The sequence below is a fragment of the Nuphar pumila genome, chromosome 3 (genome assembly GCF_984573655.1).
Source record: "Nuphar pumila chromosome 3, dmNupPumi1.hap1.1, whole genome shotgun sequence".
In the NCBI taxonomy this organism is placed as follows: Eukaryota; Viridiplantae; Streptophyta; class Magnoliopsida; order Nymphaeales; family Nymphaeaceae; genus Nuphar; species Nuphar pumila.
This window is the reverse complement of record NC_143251.1, coordinates 25,388,744-25,398,489: the sequence shown is the minus strand read 5'-3', so window position 1 is coordinate 25,398,489 and position 9,746 is coordinate 25,388,744.

The following is a 9,746-nucleotide window of genomic DNA, read 5'->3' as shown; positions in this document are numbered from 1 at the left end:
ATTCTTGAAATTCTAGATTTTCTTGGTTTTTTTATTTTGAATTATTATGAAATTAAGTCTCAAAAACATTGCAAAATTAATTAAACAATTTAAAATATGTGGACTAAACAAGAAAGTAAATGATTTATATATTTTTAGATTATGGATATTAGATTTGGATCTAAATCCTAGTATTCAAGTCAAATATGGAATTGGATCTTAAATTAGGTAGTGGATTTAACTAATGGTATTTGGATCCAACCCAATTAAATTAGATATAATTCATGACATTTGGATCTAATTAGGGATTGATTGAATTGGATATAACTCAGGATATTTGGATCTAATCGCATTGGATCTGACCCATAGGGTAGGACGCTCTGAACAATCTCATTATTGTTTCGACAAAAATTTTGATAGATTAGTGACTCACCTATCAAATTGGATTCAACCTTGACATTTCACATTTCAAGAAAATCAAAATTGACTATCTATATGTCTAAATTGGTGTTGATTTGAGCATTTTATCATCTATCGAAGTTTATGCCTAATTGTAGGTCCAAAATCAAAGTTTTTTGGTGTTGACTAAATTTGTTTTGCCAATATGTGTGAATATGATTAAATATAAGACCACCATGACGATGTACGTTTTGAGGGCTATCGAATCGACTATTTAAATGTCAAATTCTATTAAGTCTTTGGGTCTGTAGGCCTCTCAAAAGGTTATCATGTCATTAGAGCCAAAGTCAGGGTAAGAAGTCCACACTTTTTTTTTAGCTTAATTAATTTTGAAATCTAATGAGTTAAGACCCATAATTTATTTTTTTGTTTTATTAATAAAAAAATTAATAGATATTAACCTCTTATATTAGAGATATGACTCTTGTCTAAGCTCATCTATAAATAGAAGTCCTTATGAGGAAGATTAATAAGGTTAGTTATCCCTCACTTTCTCATTCTCATTAGAGTTCTCTAATCTCTCTCTCTCTCTCTTTCATCTTCTTCATCCTTCTTTCTTCTTATTAGAGCTTTTACAACAGCCATTGAAGCTTTTCCAAGGTCTAAAGATGGGAGATGAAGGTCATTCTTCATTTGAGAACTCGATTTTCATTCAGTTTAACAAATCTATCGATTTTTCAGGTATGATTTATGTAGTAGATACTTTGTACATATATCGAGCATGCATATATATATATATATATATATATATATATATATATAATATTATTTCATATGTGTATTTACATGTTTAGATCAGTTATACACATTTTTCTTTATGAAAAAATTGTTATTTGGATTTGCAAAGTGTGAATCATGGATTTTTCCTCAAAACGATTTTGAAAAGCATGTCTAAATAGGGTTTCATGTTTGATTCGGGTTAGATTCAGTCATAACGTGTTTATGTTTTATGATATTAATAAGTTAACCCTTATTAGATCAGGTTAAATCTAAAATACTGAGATTTTAAAGGATTTATTGTCTCAAGAAGATTTTTAGTAAAAACGTTTTTTGAGAAACCTAAGTTTGAGATGACTGATATATTATTCTCGACTAGTTTCAAAAATAATTCAATATATCATCGAATATCAGTCCAAAAAATCTAAATAAAAATATTGGGTTAATCTACTCATCTTGAGACTTGATTTTTTAATCTTGTTTTACCTTATTTGGAATCATATTTAGAAAAAAATGCCCATCCTACCAAAACTCCAGTTTCAAACTTTGGTTACAGGGTTGTCTCGACCTATCTCTGAAGAAAGTTATAAACGCTAAAGCAAATTCACTTTGAATATTTTATAAAAAAAATGGGTAAAGTCTAACATATAATAAAAGACTGTGTAAAAATGGTTTTATTAAAAATGTTTTATATAAATTCCAAAAAAAATATTAATCTAATAAAAAATCTTGCAGTTTACAGATTTTGTATTTAAACTCTGTCAGAACAGGGTTCCGTAAAAGATTTTTAATTTTTTGTCTACTCATTATTTTTTAGATCGGTTTATTGAGTTGTATTTTTGATAGGTACAGGCAGCCACAGTAAACATATGATGATTTTATATGCAATCTGTTATTTTTTGGTATATTTTGTAAAAATGGGTTATCGGGGATCAAATTTTTTCTGACAATTTGTCTTTGAGATTAGATAATACCATGTAAAAATGAGTTTTTTGTCTACCTTAGAGAGGGTAGGAGGTATGAAACTCTCTGGGCCTTTTCTTTTTTATTATGCTATGAGAGGCAATACCTCGACGGTCCCCCAACCTAGAGAATTTAGGAAGACCAGAATTGCCTCTTTGTCCTAGGTGGGTACGTCCATGCGTCTTCTGCAAAAGTGTGTGATCATGATCACCGTATGGCACAAAGCCATTCTCCCAGATAGATTCTTTCAGTGCATGCCATTATGTCTCATGGCCTGACTCCGCTCTTAGAGAGATGACTTAGCCAGTTACATAAGAAATTAAAATAATAGCATAATAAACACCAAGTAGTGTAGTTTGTTTGGTAAAAGGCTTACGCATACCCAATAGGCTTTTTAGTAATCAAGTAGAACTTAAAATACAAGATCACTTTACTTTTTTGCACTTTTATATATGCTCGTATGATAATGTGGATTCATGTATATGGTTAAATGTTTTGATTTGAATTATACTGGTGTTGTGCATGCCTGAAATTATGATATCATGATTGTGCAAATCTTGAGAATTATGAATTCATGAACTTTACTATTTAGTCATTTATCTTCATATTAAATGTTGAATTTTGTATAATGTGATTGATATATGTTATACAAGCTTAGTGTGTTGTATATTTGTATTATCTGTGTGAATTTTACTAAGACTCTTCAAAGTCTCATGCTTTCAAAATAAAATATTTTTCAGGTAACATGGGATCTATGGAGCGAATGTAGGATGTTGTGAGGGGGCTGTGAGTGACTGATGTTTTCGAGATCCCAGGGGCTACTTGTTTGATTTTAATTTGATACTCATTTGACTATTTAATTGTCTATTTTTTAACAAATACTTGAATGTTTTGATATTTAATTGGATTGTTCTATATTTCAATTAATTTCTTTTATGGGTGGTTGAATGATAGTTTTTTAAATATAATGTGTCCAGAAGGTTTAACAAAAAAATCAACATATTAAATTGATTTCAAATCAATATTTTTCGCTATGTTTGCTCACATAAAGTAATGGTATAAAGATTTTGTCATTTTTTATGCCTTTATCTTGAACTTTGTTCTAAGGAGCTATTAAACGCCGGTGCATACGCAGGCTGACTCCTTAGAGCTTAATTCGATTAAGGCAATGTCAATGATGAAATACTTAAATTAATAAAAAAAATTATGTAGTAGTTCAATTGGATTTGTTAATGGTGGTTCTGTACTGGATCTGGTACTAAGAGGCTAAGACACGCTCTCGCTTGCGCTCAGGCAGACCATCTAGTACTTGATATAGTTGGAACGTGTTCGTTGGTAAGACTGTTGTATTATTACATATTAGAAAAAAAAAAGTAAACATGTTACCTTTGAAAAAAATAAAAATATTTCTAGTATTTTTGGGTTAAAATATATCGGGCCATTATACGCAGAGGTGATTTTGAAGTCATTATCAATCCTATCATACCTGTGTGGAGGTGTTGTCGGACTAATTGAACCTAAAAGCTAAACAGACCCTCGAGTCTGAAAAAAGTATATTTTTTTATCAATTTCCTTGTTTTATTTTGGCTTTTATATTTGATTCATTCAAAGATACTTATATATTCTATTTTATTTGATTGCATAAAATTGTTTGGTGCATTTCGAGCTACGAGAGTTAGAAAAACATATCTTGGCTTTACCTTCCCTTTGGAGAAGGATGGCAGAGACTTGAACAACATCTCCACATCTTTTAAAAAGGAATTTTTAGCAATTTAAAAAGTAAGTCTCAAATTTTTTATCAACACATGGCAATATCTCTGAAGAGGATGACCAAGGTAGAGAGAAATCTCTTGATGTATCACATTAGAGAAATTAAGAAGAAAATAAATATAGGATTCAACACATTGTGGGATTACAAGATACATTTTACAAAACATTGTTACAACTTCCTAAAAAATAGATATACTTTCCTAATAAACCTTCACGGATGATGAGCCTTATCTCCTCTAAATGTCGACCTTATCGACATCTCAACACTCCCCCTCAAACTCGAGAGTGGATATCCAGAACTCCCAGTTTGAAGAGATAAGCAAGCAATTTGGTCTTTTAACTGAACAAATTTTGTTTGGATAACTCTTTTGATAATCTTTTTTCGAACAAGATGATAGTTGATATCAATGTTTTTGTCCTTTCATGAAATACTGGATTAGCAGCAATGTGAATTGTTGCCTGATTATCACACATCAAACAGCAAAAAATGATAAATCAACTTGAAGATATTTAAATAGAAACGTCAACCAGGTTATTTCACAGGTAGTGTTTGCCATAGCATGATATTTGGTTTTTGCAGATGATCATGAAATAGTGATTTGCTTCTCAGTTTTCTATGACATTGGACTTTTTCCCAAAAAAATGCAATAGCTTGCGATAGATTTTCTAGACTTAGAACATCATGCCCAATCTAAGTCGTGATACCCTTTAATGTGTAGTTCTGATGTAGCGGACAATAGAAATCCTTGACCAGGGCTTTTTTTCAAGTAATGTATTATATGCAACGCTGCCTCTAGATGATGTTTTCTTGGTGACTGCATAAATAATGTAAGGACATATGATTGTCAAATATATCAAATGTCCAACTAATCTTTTGTATGTCAACATCAATAGAGGTTAACATCAACCTTTGTTCCATTGGAAACTCGACTAGCTTAGCTCCTAACATTCCTGTTTTATCCAAAATATCTAAGGAATACTTCCTTTGAGTTAGACATATTCCAGCTTTAGACCTTGACACTTCAATTCCCAAAAAATATTTTTGAGGGCCTAAATCTTTCATATGAAAAATTTGACAGATATTTTTTTAACTTTGTGATGGTTGTGTCATCATTTCCTGCTATCACAAGATCAACATAAACCATAATGGCTATAAAGAAAGTATCTTTGAAAAACATGAACAAGGAATAATCAGTCTTCGATTGTGAAAAATCATATTGGATAAGTGTAGTGGAGAACTTTAAAAACTAATTTTTAGGTGCTTGCTTGAGTCCATATAATGACTTATTTAGTTTGCAAACAGAAATTTTCTCATGTTTGGCAATCACTAGGGGCAGTTCTATGTAGACATCTTCATCAAGATCTTTGTGCAGAAAAGCATTGTGAATGTCCATCTGATGGAGTGTCTAATTTTTTAGTGCAGCTATGGCAAGAAGACATCTGACGAAATTAATTTAGCTAAAAGAGTAAATGTCTCATGATAATCTAGCCCTTATTGTTGAAAGTAACCCTTTTCCACTAGCCTGAACTTATAGCGTTCAATGTACCCATTAGACTTATATTTTACCTTGTATATCCATTTACACCCTACAGGTCTTACTCCTTCTGGGAGAAACGTGATGGATTAGGTGTTGTTATCTTATAGAGCTTGTATTTCCACACTCAAGGCATCACACCAGCCAGCTTATTGAATAGTTTGTTGAAATTAAGTGAGTTCATCAATCGCAGATATGGTTAACAAAAATTTCTAATGAGAAGATAAGAATTTTTTGGACACAATTTATTAAGAGAAATTGTGTACCTTTTGTTTATTTGCTCGAAGTGAGAATTAAAGTAGACTTGGATTGAGTGGATGTACAGTAAAAATCTCTTAGAATAACAGGCGGTCCTTTTTTTTTCAATAGATCTTCAAAGATTACTCTCGGTAATGGGGGGATCAGGTAAATAAGGCTGGTTTTCATTTTCAAGATTAGGGCTATCAAGGATAAGCACAGGAGTTTGATGGTTTTCATATTATTGCTCAATAGAAGATTCATACATAGGTGCAGGGATTGAAAACACATCATTGTCACCATCATTTATCGTATGATAAAGAAAAATAGACTCATGAAACATAACATCGCGACTAGGAGAAAACCAAGTTAGAGTCTAAATCATATACTTTATAAGCCTTTTGACCAAATGGATAACCAATACACACATCTTTTAGCTCTTAGATCAAATTTGAATTTGATTTGATCTATGTTAACAGCATAACACAGACATCCAAAAACTTTGAGATGATTATATGTTGGTTTTCGATTGAATAAAAAATTGTAGAGAGTTTTTTCACCAAGGTGAGAAGTAGGAGTCTTATTTATGAGGTAAGTTGCAGTCAAAACACATTCTCCCTAAAACTTAAATGGTGGATTGGCTTGAAACATGAGAGCCTTTGCTACTTCCAATAAATGCCTATATTTTTGTTCAATCACACCACTTTGTTGAGGAGTGGACACACAACTATACTGATGGTGAACTCACTTATCTTCAAAGAATCATTAGATTTCATGAGAAAAAAATTATGATCCATTGTCAGACCTAATGAATTTAACATGACATTGAAATTGATTTTAGACCATATGAAAAAAAATTGCAGAAGATATTTAGCTTGTTTTTTTGTGACACATCAAATAAATCTAAACACATGGAGAAAAATCATCTAGCATAGTAAGTGAGCCCCACATTGAGTGTAGGGTCCCTAAATATCAACATTCAAAAATTTTATTGGTAGTAATCTCACTAGATCCAAATGACAATCTGGATTGCTTAGCACGATGACAAACATCATAATGTCATAATTTTTTTGCAAAAATTTTAGAGTCATATTTAAAAAAAAGTTTCATACGACCAGATGAGGGATGACCAAGACGTTGATGTCAAATGTCAGGTTGAGTCACAAGTGAGGTCAAAGAAGCAACGAGATTTGAGACTTTTAACATGTACAACCCATCTCGCTCCTCACTGGTCCAATCTTCATCTTTGATGCTCACATTTGAGACTTCTTCAGCTCCTGGAAGCTCTCTCCATACTACTGAGTCTAAACAAACTTGATTCCTTTACGAAACAACTTCGTCATTGGAGTCACGATCTTTGAGAAGTCTTGAATAAATCTTCGATAGTATCCTACAAGTCCAAGAAAACTACGAATATATGATACGCTCTTAGGTTATTTTTCATTTTAAGACTGCTTTCACCTAGATCCAAACATAAGATTCAACAAATCAAAATAAAGATCCAAACAATTTTCCCCAAACATAGTTGTCAAGGTGTAATACCTTAGCAGGGTCTACTAACACCGTCTTTAGAGATCACGTGTCCCAAAAACATGACATACTTTAGCCAAAATTTGCACTTTGAGTACATAAAATACAATTGATATTGTTGAAGTGTCTCGAGAACAATTCTCAAGTGTTCTCTGTGGTCTTCCTCACTCTCTGAGTAGATCAAAATATCGTCTATGAACACGATCATGAATAGATCCAGGTAAAGTTGAAGGCTCTGGTTCACCAGATCCATAAACGTTGTTGGAGCATTGGTTAGCCCGAAGGGCATTATCGAGAACTCGTAATGGTCATACCGCATCCTGAAAGCTATCTTTTGCACATCTAACTCTTTGATCCTCAATTGGTGATAACCCGATCAAAGATCTATCTTGGAGAAGACCTTGGCATCACGAAGTTGATCGAACAAGTTATCGATCCGTAAAAAAGGGTACTTGTTCTTGATTGTCACCTAATTCAACATGTGATAGTCAATGCACAGGGGCATCGACCCGTCCTTCTTCTTGACAAACAAGACTGAAAAACCTGGTGGTGATATGCACGACCGTATAAAGTCTTTATCTATCAATTCTTGCAGCTGCTTTTTTAGTTTCTCCAACTTCGCTAGGGTCATAGGATAAGGAGCTCTTGATATTGGGGTCGTATCGAGCACCAACTCTATGGCAAAAATGACCGCTCTTGCAAGCGATATGCCTAGCAAGTTGTCTGGGAATACGTCTGTGAACTCATGAACCACGTCCAAGTCCTCCATCGAGGTCGTGCTGGATCTATCAAAGACACACTGGCCAAGAAGGCCTCACAACCCTTTTCCATGTATCGTTGCGACTTTATCACTGAAATTATATGTCCTTTACTTTCCTTTTTACTCGCCTTGTACTCAAGTACAGGCTTATATGGGCGAGTAAACCGGATACATCGCTCATAACATATCATACAAGTATAGTTTTCGTACATCCAGTCTATGCCGAGAATGATATCGTAGCTCACCATGTCCCCAATAAAATTAGATTGGCATAGAGGTTCTACCCTAAAATTATGACTTCTATATTATGTAGAAAGGTATAAGCGATAGAGTTACCGCTTGATGGTATGATAATCTCCAAAATATAACTCAATGTGATTGGTGTGATGTCAAGTAACTTAGCAAATCACATAGATACAAAGGAATGTGTAGCGTCAATATCAAACAACACCTTGTCATCAAACTTTGTGATAGAAATAGTACATTCAATTACGTTCGCATCCTCTTGCACCTTCTCTGTAGAAGTCGCAAAAAAAACATGACATTCAGCTCTCCTTTGTCCCTAAGCTTGGGATTGTTATTGGCCCTGATGTTGGGCCGTTGGGGTCATTGTTGTTGTTGTGGCTGCCCTCAAGGTGTAGTGGTTGCTTCATCCTGAGTCAACTTCTTAGGGCAGTCTTTGATGAAGTGCCCAATCTCGTCACATCTTAGGCAAGCTTCCATTGACCTATGGCACACTCCTGTGTGAGTCTTCTTACAGTACGAACATACTTCAACCATTTGTTGTGGTCGAGTATCACTTGTTGCACTATGGCCTTCTTTGCTGGCGGCGTTCTACTTATCTCGGCAGCAGGTCTAGAGCCTCTGTTTACATTGCCCTTTGACCTGTCAAAGCTCTTTAGCTAAGTCTTTTCAAAAGACTCACTGTCATTTTGCGACACGAAAATCGTTGTTACTATCTATTTGGGAGTTGTCCTTTGATAATAAAAGGATCAAGTTTTTATTTTTCCACCTGAAGTACAGTGGTCATCCCGATGGCCTGATTGAGGTTCTGAAGACGACTAGTAAGTACGCAAGTCCTCAATTCATCTTGCAATCTATAGATGTACTTCTTTGCCCACACCTCATCAGTAATGTATGTGTACCGATAATACTTCTCCAAGTGTTAGAATCATGTGGTGCACTCCACCACCTTCATGCAATCATGCATCTTGCAATTTCGAGTGTACTAAAGAAAGTAGGTGTCCAGGAACACCTTAGAGAACTCCTCTCAGGTCAGTGCATGTCACTCCTCTGGTGTATAGCACACCTCTCAAGTAGTCTCACAAATTCTTGGCATCAACCTGGAACCAATAGGTAGCCAAGGCAACCTGCCTATCAACAGAGGCCTCAAGAATCCTACAGATCTTGATGATGGTACAAACCCACTCCACTGTTGCGTCTGGATCCTTTTCAGCGAAGGCTGAAAGACTCAATTCAATGAAACATTTGCAGGACACTCCATAGGTCGCAGCAGTGGGTGCTGCATGGCCATCAAGCTTATGGACATTTTCATTGTCATTCCCCCATTATTGGTGAAGTCCTAACCGGTGGCAGTCAAAGTCGCAAGAGCTTCCGGGAGGATTTTGTATAATATATATATACACTAAAGGTGGTCAAATGAAACCCCTTTTCATCAAATGAAAGTAAGACGTGCAGCGCACATCCTGTTTTTTTTTTTTTAAGGTTTTTAGCTACAGTCAAGACCACAGCTAAAATTATAATTTTGGCAAACCTTTTGCCCCGCTGATCAAGCG